We start from the raw sequence: 8020 nt of genomic DNA, 5'->3' as shown, positions 1-8020 counted from the left end.
AAACAAGATACAGGGATTCAAGTCGCGTGACGTAGGCGAAACCTTACATCCAAATCCCGTTGGAACGTGGATCACGTGATCCTGGTGACCCTTGACCGCTACATTACCCCCTTCCTTTTTCCGAGTCTTGCCGACTCGGCAAGGCTCGTACGGGAGTTCACAACAAAAGCGGTCTGCCCAATAATATGCTAAAAAAAAACCCGCGTGACTTCATACAATTCAAATACAAAAAGAACAATACTGAAAACGCATCGCAGTAAGGCTCGGACGGCTTGCAACAACGGGCGGGTACTCACCCGTTGCGAACAACACCGTACGCAACCCCAGCCCGCGTGACAAAACCCTACAACAATGCATCTACGTCAAACTAGACGCCACAGGTAACAACAATACCATACCAACAACACCATAGCACGGGGCAAACTAAAATTTACTTTTACATTATTCATTTTAATTCATTACATTCATTTATATCAATTGCACCGGCACAATACACGTGTAGGAGCAGCGCGAAATGAACCCATGACGCAGCATAGGTCAACCGTATTACATCTCCAAATAACTATTACACTATACACAAAATATATAAAATTTAAACACGTCCCCGTGGCCGAATCGGTAGGCCGTAGAAACCGTACCGAAAAGATTACGGGTTCAAACCCCGGTGGGGCAGGACACATTTTACCTGTCCTAATCACGTGAAACTCACTATGGAGACACAATGCTAGCGCATATATCCAACATTCAAATAGTAGCAATTGCGCCTGTCGGCACGGGCGAATGGATAGCGGCTCCGGCCGTGGTCCTTGGGTAGTAAGCACTGCGGCTAGTGTTCAACACTGGGCCGGGGCGTGACCCAGAAATTTTTATAAGAAAATAGCTGAAAAAATGCGCTACTAGATGGAGGGCGCCACCTACATCCTGTCCGCTCACCATTAATCATACTCCAGTCAAATAAACCGCAGCATAAGAGACGGATGCACATGAACACGGCTAAAGATTTGTCTATAGTGAACTCGCCGAATTACCAGTAGTGTACACATATGTGCGGCAGCCAGTGTGAATAAACAGCTACAATCACCAACTACATCAGCAAGCTCCGGTATGTTAAAGTTTGTAATGTTTACCTTTTTCCATACCAATGTGCCTCCACACTATGAATAGCGCTTCTGAATTATATACATTATTTACATCACATACCCATATTCGGTTTTTACGTCTCAAAATGGTTTATTACATTGTCACGCCTATCTACCCAGTATCTGTACACGCTCTCTCCCGTATAGTAGCGCGTAGTGCAATTAGGTCACGCGTATCGTCTAGCAGCCGAGCCTCCATCATGCTCTCCGCGGCACGGAGCTCCGCAGCCGACATCTGCATCCTTAGCCCAATGCGAGGCCGAGGCTGCTGCTCTACGAGTCGCGGTGGCAACTTCCATGTGCGTATGTCCGTCTCAGCAGCAAAGCAGTCCCTGCTCGAGCGCCGGTTCCTCTTCACCGCGGATCCCAGGGGTGAGACTCGTCGCTTCCTGCCACGCCCCTCCTTAGCGGAGCCCTCTGCTGCTGCCACGTGTGTCACCTTCGCTTGCCCTCGGAAATAGTCTGGGTCCGGAATCGTAACTCCTTTCAACGGCAGCAGATGTACGTTGCTCCGAGTACTTATGCATGTGTCGGAGCGTGTGTTTCACGTTACCACCGTTCACTATCGATGCAATAACTCACTACCACGCGCTAATTGCCACGTGGTAGGTTAGTGCTCACTCTCACCCTTGCCACGAACAAACCATTACGCTGGCAATGGGGGTGTCCGGGTTTCAGACGTCTCTATCCAAGAGCGCTTACTCGCACGGAAAGGGGCGCCACTGCTTCGACTCGGACAGAGGTAAGGTAGTACTTCGCCTGAATCCCATTACGGAACAACCTTCGTACTTGACGGACTGCGTCAGGCCCACCATTACTGATTAGCTGGAAAGGAAACCTTTTGGAACCCACTGGGAAATGTTCGGCTTGGTCGCAGGTATCGTGAATGGCCACTGCCAGAATAATTCAGTGGTTGGTGTGCCCACCAGACGCCCCTAACTGCCCCCACCCACGCCTTTATTATTTAGATGGATTAGCTCAGAAGTAGATAAATGTCTATATTATCTACTTCTGATTAGCCGGATAGGAAACCACTGATGCATCGGTCAGCTTTGCTTCTCTACCTTTTCTTTTCATGTTGTTAATTTGCAGAATAGAATCTTTCAACAATTCTCGAATGTACAACACATTGATTTGATGAAACAACATTATTTCCTTATATAAAGCACTTCTCAACACTTTCATTTCTCATATACAGTGTATATATAGTGGTTATATATACAGTACAGTCCACTGCAGCGACCCCACTTGAGTGGGACTGATAATGCGAAGGAAGAAAAAGAAGAAGTGTCTGCAAAATCATGCAGACAAGAAAAATCACCTGAACAGTTTCTCTCATGAAGCCATACGGCAAATAAATAAAAAATAAAAATATTACTCACAAGGTCATCATCACAAGGTATTAACACAAAGGTATTTTATTTCTATAAAATAAAGCATCATATGGCATACATTTACAATTCCAAATCACATTATTGCCTCCCAATTTAGCAATCCAGTAATTAAACATTTTTTATTCTTCATTTACATTCAGTACTCAAGTATATCAAAATCCATTTTAATAATCAACTATCAAATTTAGTTCAAACCATCATAGTACACCAGCCAATATGTAATTTTTGTACTTTGGGGTGCAATTTTTGTTAATAGCAGGAATCCATGCTAGATCAATCAGTCATAGGGTGAGAAAGAAAATGTGGGTGGATGCCACCCTCGGTTTTGACCTTAAAGGTTATTTGCAAGGTCAAATGTCAAATAAGGTCAAATTTTGTGTTTTTTACATTGTACATTAATTGACATCAGCTTTGTCTGTTCTATCCATAGAAACTATTTCTGTTATCAAAAACATGTATTTAGCCTGTTTAATTAACAAGTGCATTTTAATATTTACACATATGCGTATCTGAAACACAAAAACGTGATTTTCTCGAAATGTGTTTATTTTGCATGTTAAGGTAATTTGCACATCGAATCTTTTGGTTTAAACTATCACGCACGTTCAATATACTAATTTGTCACTGTAAAATCCTAAATAAACTTTTTTTTGCCATGGCCACTTGTTTTATCTGTAATTAAACACTGTAATTAAACACTGTAACTCTTGTGGCAGTCAGATTTGTTCTAGTACACCTGCCAATATATGATTTTATGGAGCATTGCTTGTTTATAGCAGGCAACCATGCTAGATCAATCAGTCATAGTGTGGGGAAGAAAATGTGGGTGGATGCCACCCTCGATTTTGACCTTAAAATTCATTTTCAAGGTCAAAGGAGGTCACATTTGGTGTTTTTTACATTGTGCATTAACACGTTCAACGCTGCCTGGGTTAACAATGCACCTACCGCCCTGTGCTGAGATTTTCGCGTTTTTACCGCTTAGTCACCTATTACACAAAATGTTTTTGGCAGGTTTAACTAGCTATAAAATTATTTATAATTAGTGGCTAGTATAATATAGATATAAACTTACTCTCAGACATCAAAACAACACCGGAATCTATCACCCGTGATCTATCAAATCAAACACAACTTTCAGACATAAAAACAACTTCACAACACACGGCGGTCAAACGCCCTTTGGCGAGGTGAACTAAAAACATTACCTCAGTCCCAAAAACTCCCAAAATAACGTTCCAAACAACAGTAATGTATTGTATAAATTATGTCATCTACTACTGGGGTTTATACAGTGACGCTATTGAATTGCTAAGCGTATAGCCCCTGCCATCTATAGGAGAACATAGTAAACGTTCTAAATTAATTTTTATTTTTTTATTTTTTTGCCACGAGTATACTCGTGTTTCGCGGCCGTGCGTTTTGCAGGTTCGAACGAGTATACTCGTGTTTCGCGTTGAACGTGTTAATTGACATCAACTTTGTTCGCCCTATCCATAGAAACTATTTCTATGATCAAAAACATGTATTTAGCCTGTTTAATTAACAAGTGAATTTTAATTTTTACACATGTGTCATCGTGAAACACAAATGTGATTTTCTCGAAATGTGATTATTGTGCATGTTAAAGTAATTTGCACACCGAATCATTTGGTTTAAACTATCATACATAAATCTACATATAAGAAACTAATCTAAGAAATTAAAACTTTTCTAATCTGAAAAAGGGCTAAACGGTTTCGCCATTTAGCCATCATTACAATGTGTTTAAAATATTCATTAAATTAATGTGGTGTGGCCGAGTGTGACCAGCTGGGTGACACAACAGAAGGGGAACATACAGTATTGAAGGGTGTGTCTCATAAGCCTACATGTACATGCATGTGTATCGGCATGAGGCTCTTGATATGAGTCTACTGGCCAGTTGGGTTGCAACAGTCAGACGCATCACATCCGCAGGCGAAAGTGCACCTGAAGTTCTTTCTGAAGCAAGTACATCGAGTTGTTCTGCATTTTGATTTGCCTCCACAGGCTACCAGCTCCAGGCAGGCTTTTGGGATTGGGGTAGCCTTGTCCACACATCTTTAAGGCAAGCGGAATCCTTTCTCCAATCTGAAGTGTCTGTAGGCGATGAGACATCTATGTGTTCCTGGTCTGCTTGCAACCAAATCTTTGTCTGATAATTGGCGCGTGTGGCGTAAAGTTCCAGTGCTTCCCTTGTCGGTGGTAACATCTCTAGACCCTTCTTAGCCTTTCCAAAAAGTTGGAGCCTGGCATGGTTGACGGTTCGTTGCTCAGGTGTTCCATACAGGTGACACGCAAACTGTTCAATAGGTGCAAGGTCTCCATCACGACTGATCCCCTTGACAAGAAGTGGTTGGCTTTCAAAAGCTTTCCAGCATGACTTCTTTGCATGGCCACTGAAATAAGAGGTTGTGTCACAACCTGTTAGCGCATGGAAGCTGAGCAGGGTTTCCCTCACAGGTTGTGTAAGTTTCTCAGATACGCCATGTAGTGGGTAACATTTCTGATTCTTTGCTGTTCCAGACACCATCTACACTTCGGATGTTCTTGTTGATACAAAGTGTATCAGAAGTAGCATGACATCTGTGTCTCTGCAGATTATGAGCACTCTTTGGTATCCTTCATTAACTGCCTCACACGAATGGAATATCAGCCTGGTATCAGCCTCTTCATGATTTCCATGAAGCCTAGGGTCATCTCTCCTTGTTGATCTTGCATCAGTAGCATCTGCAAATCCGCCTCCGGTTACCAGCTCAAATCGCCCGGGCAGATCTTTACCTTTCTTTATGATTTCCTCAGACAAGAACTTAGCAAGATCAGCTTTATTTTCATCCAATGCAATGAACTAGACCCAAACCTGTGGGAGTGGGACATTGGGCCCATCGATGAGCTTGCGGATTGGTTTCTTTTTTTCCCAGTCGCTTTGAGCGAGTCACTGCTTTGATGGAGCTTTGCCCGATGTATAGCGATCAAATACTACATCAACTCTTGTTGTGTGCTGTCCGAAGTGACGTGTTACAGTTTTTACAAACACATCAGCATATTCACCAAATGTCTGACACCCAAGAGGCTTTCCAAGAGCTTGGATGAGGGCGTTACCATCTATAAGCACACATGTCTTCATGTCAGCTTTTGGAACTTTAGGGGGTATTTGTAGTCCTGCCATCAAGATGTTAATCAGCTCCGACTTTGAAGCAGAGTTCATCTTCCCTCCAGCCTTTGTCAGAGACAGTGGGATTGGGGACAGTTCATGCTTGAGAATGGTCGCCATTTCTAGTGGTCGCCCGGCGGTGACAGCATTGAGCAATCGCTGCAGTAGCTTTCTGTCAGCTTTGATTGTTTTCTGTACATTCTGTTTAGTAGATACATTTGCTTTGTACAGATCAGCGAAGGTTTTTGAGTGGTGCTTCCTCAGTGTGTCATGAAACCCGACAGTTCCCTCAATTAGGCGTTGCTTTACATTAGTGGCAACATGCTTCTTTCCTCGGTCTTCAGCTGTGAGTAGATCTCTCACCACGTCATTCGATGCAGTATCTTTGGTTTCCAGTGATACCAATAGTATGTCTTTTCCGTCCGTGTCACAGTCTCCCTTTCCTTCAGCCAAGGTAGTGTGTACTCGGAATACATAAAATCTTGTCACTTGTGTGGCAAGCTTCATCACATCATCAATATCACGCCTTGTGCTTGCTGGACGACTATCAGAACGGGTAAAAGTGGTCTCAATGTTGATGATGTTAATTGATGATTAAGTGCCATTAATGTTGAACGTGCATGATAGTTTAAACCAAAGGATTCGGTGTGCAAATTACTTTAACATGCAAAATAAACACATTTCGAGAAAATCACATTTTTGTGTTTCACGATGCCATACACATATGTGTAAAAATTAAAATTCACTTGTTAATTAAACAGGCTAAATACATGTTTTTGATAACAAAAATAGTTTCTATGGATAGAGCAGACAAAGTTGATGTCAATTAATGCACAATGTAAAATTTGACCTTATTTGACCTTTGACCTTGAAAATGACCTTTAGGGTCAAACTCGAGAGTGGCATCCACCCACATTTTCTTTCCCACCCTATGACTGATTGATCTAGCATGGTTGCCTGTTATTAACAAAAAATGCACTAGAAATGTTTTTCTAGAGGACTTTTCCAAGTTTGGCTGGTGTACTATCATGTTTTATGTCATTTATCATATTTGATTTCTTAACTTTACCCTTTGCAGACCCCCAGAAAAAGTGAAAGTACAAGTTGTCTAATTAAAGGTTCTCAACCATGTCAATATTAGAGCTGTTTATAGACCAAACTTTGGATCGTAGCCTTCTATAAAATTTGTTGTTTCCTACAAGAACTCCCCGTCTTCCACCTCTACATCAGAGGCTTCATCACTTCATGCTTCACCATCTGAATCGCTCAGTACTTCCAACTTGGAATATGTTCTGTCGTGTTGACTGTCACCCTTCCAACGTCCACTGGGTCGCTCTGGGTTGTTATTGACATATTTAATAAAGCTCTCTGGTACGGGGCCGGACCTTCGAAGCCATGTTGCTTCAATAGGATGTGGGTCCTTCACACACGACCACGCCATCCAAATCGGGGTTGGTGAATAAAGGCCCGTCCGGAGGAGATCGCTAGTCTGCAGGCACGGGTGTCCACAACGCGGTAAAATACTGTGTTCGTGGGCCACCTTCATCTGCTTAGGGTTCTACGAGAAGGCTGGGAGCAAAGCAACAGCAACCCGCTTGACGTTTGCCAGTGGATTTGATCGTGTGTGTGTTGCGTGCAGTGCGTGCGTAGCGTGCGTGCGTGCCGTGGCGTGCCGCGGAGTGTGTGCTGTGTGTGTGTGCGCGCGCGCTGGGTGTATCTTGTGTGTTGCTGTGTTGTATGTGTGATGTGTGTGGTCGTGTGTGCTGTGTGCGTGTGTGTGCGTGCGTGCGCGTGGTGCGGTCCCCGTCGCGTGCGTGTGTGTGCGTGTCGCTGTGAAGAGGAGAGCAGAGAGTGTGTGTCTGTGTGGCGTAGGGTGTGTGGTGTGTGTGGGTGTGTGTGTGGGTGGTGTGTGTGTGCGCGGTGCGCGGGGGCGAGCATCTGCTGTGTGGTCGTGGTTGTGCGTGTGTGGTGTTGTGAGTGGGGTGGTGGGTGCTGCTCGTGCGTCGTGGCGTGGGAGAGAGTGTGCGGTGTGTGCGTGGGGTGTGTGTGTGGTGGGCGCCGGTGGCGCGGGTGGTAATCGCTCTAACTCTCTCCTGGCTTTCCTCTCTCTGTGTTGCGGGTGCGGGGGCGTAAGCGTGCGGTCGCCCGCTGCGTGAGGGCGTGGTGGGTGAGAGTGTCGTGGTGTGTGGCGCGGCGCGTGTGTGTAGTATATGCGTACCCTCTATCGGCTCTAAATCTCTCGTCTGGGTCGTCCCGGGGGGCTCTCTCGTCGGGGGTCTGCGTCTCTCGTCGGTTCGTATCGTGCTGCGTCG

At 44.4% G+C, this 8020-nt stretch overlaps 1 protein-coding gene and 1 long non-coding RNA gene across 2 annotated transcripts in view; one reads left to right on the top strand and one right to left on the bottom strand.

The window, feature by feature from the left end:
* The window catches only part of LOC106807541 (ubiquitin carboxyl-terminal hydrolase CYLD-like), a 194181-nt gene that overhangs the window by 119468 nt on the left and 66693 nt on the right, over window positions 1-8020 (top strand).
* LOC106807542 overlaps window positions 357-8020 on the bottom strand; it is an 11520-nt gene continuing 3856 nt past the window's right edge. Inside the window, exon 3 of the long non-coding RNA XR_001393681.1 lies at window positions 357-367. This is a non-coding gene — a long non-coding RNA (uncharacterized LOC106807542). The remainder of the gene's footprint in view (window positions 368-8020) is intronic.

This window comes from Priapulus caudatus, unplaced genomic scaffold, assembly GCF_000485595.1.
Source record: "Priapulus caudatus unplaced genomic scaffold, Priapulus_caudatus-5.0.1 Scaffold221, whole genome shotgun sequence".
NCBI lineage: Eukaryota > Metazoa > Priapulida > Priapulimorpha > Priapulimorphida > Priapulidae > Priapulus > Priapulus caudatus.
The sequence above is the reverse complement of the archived record's forward strand: the minus strand, read 5'-3'. Positions and strand labels throughout refer to the sequence as shown.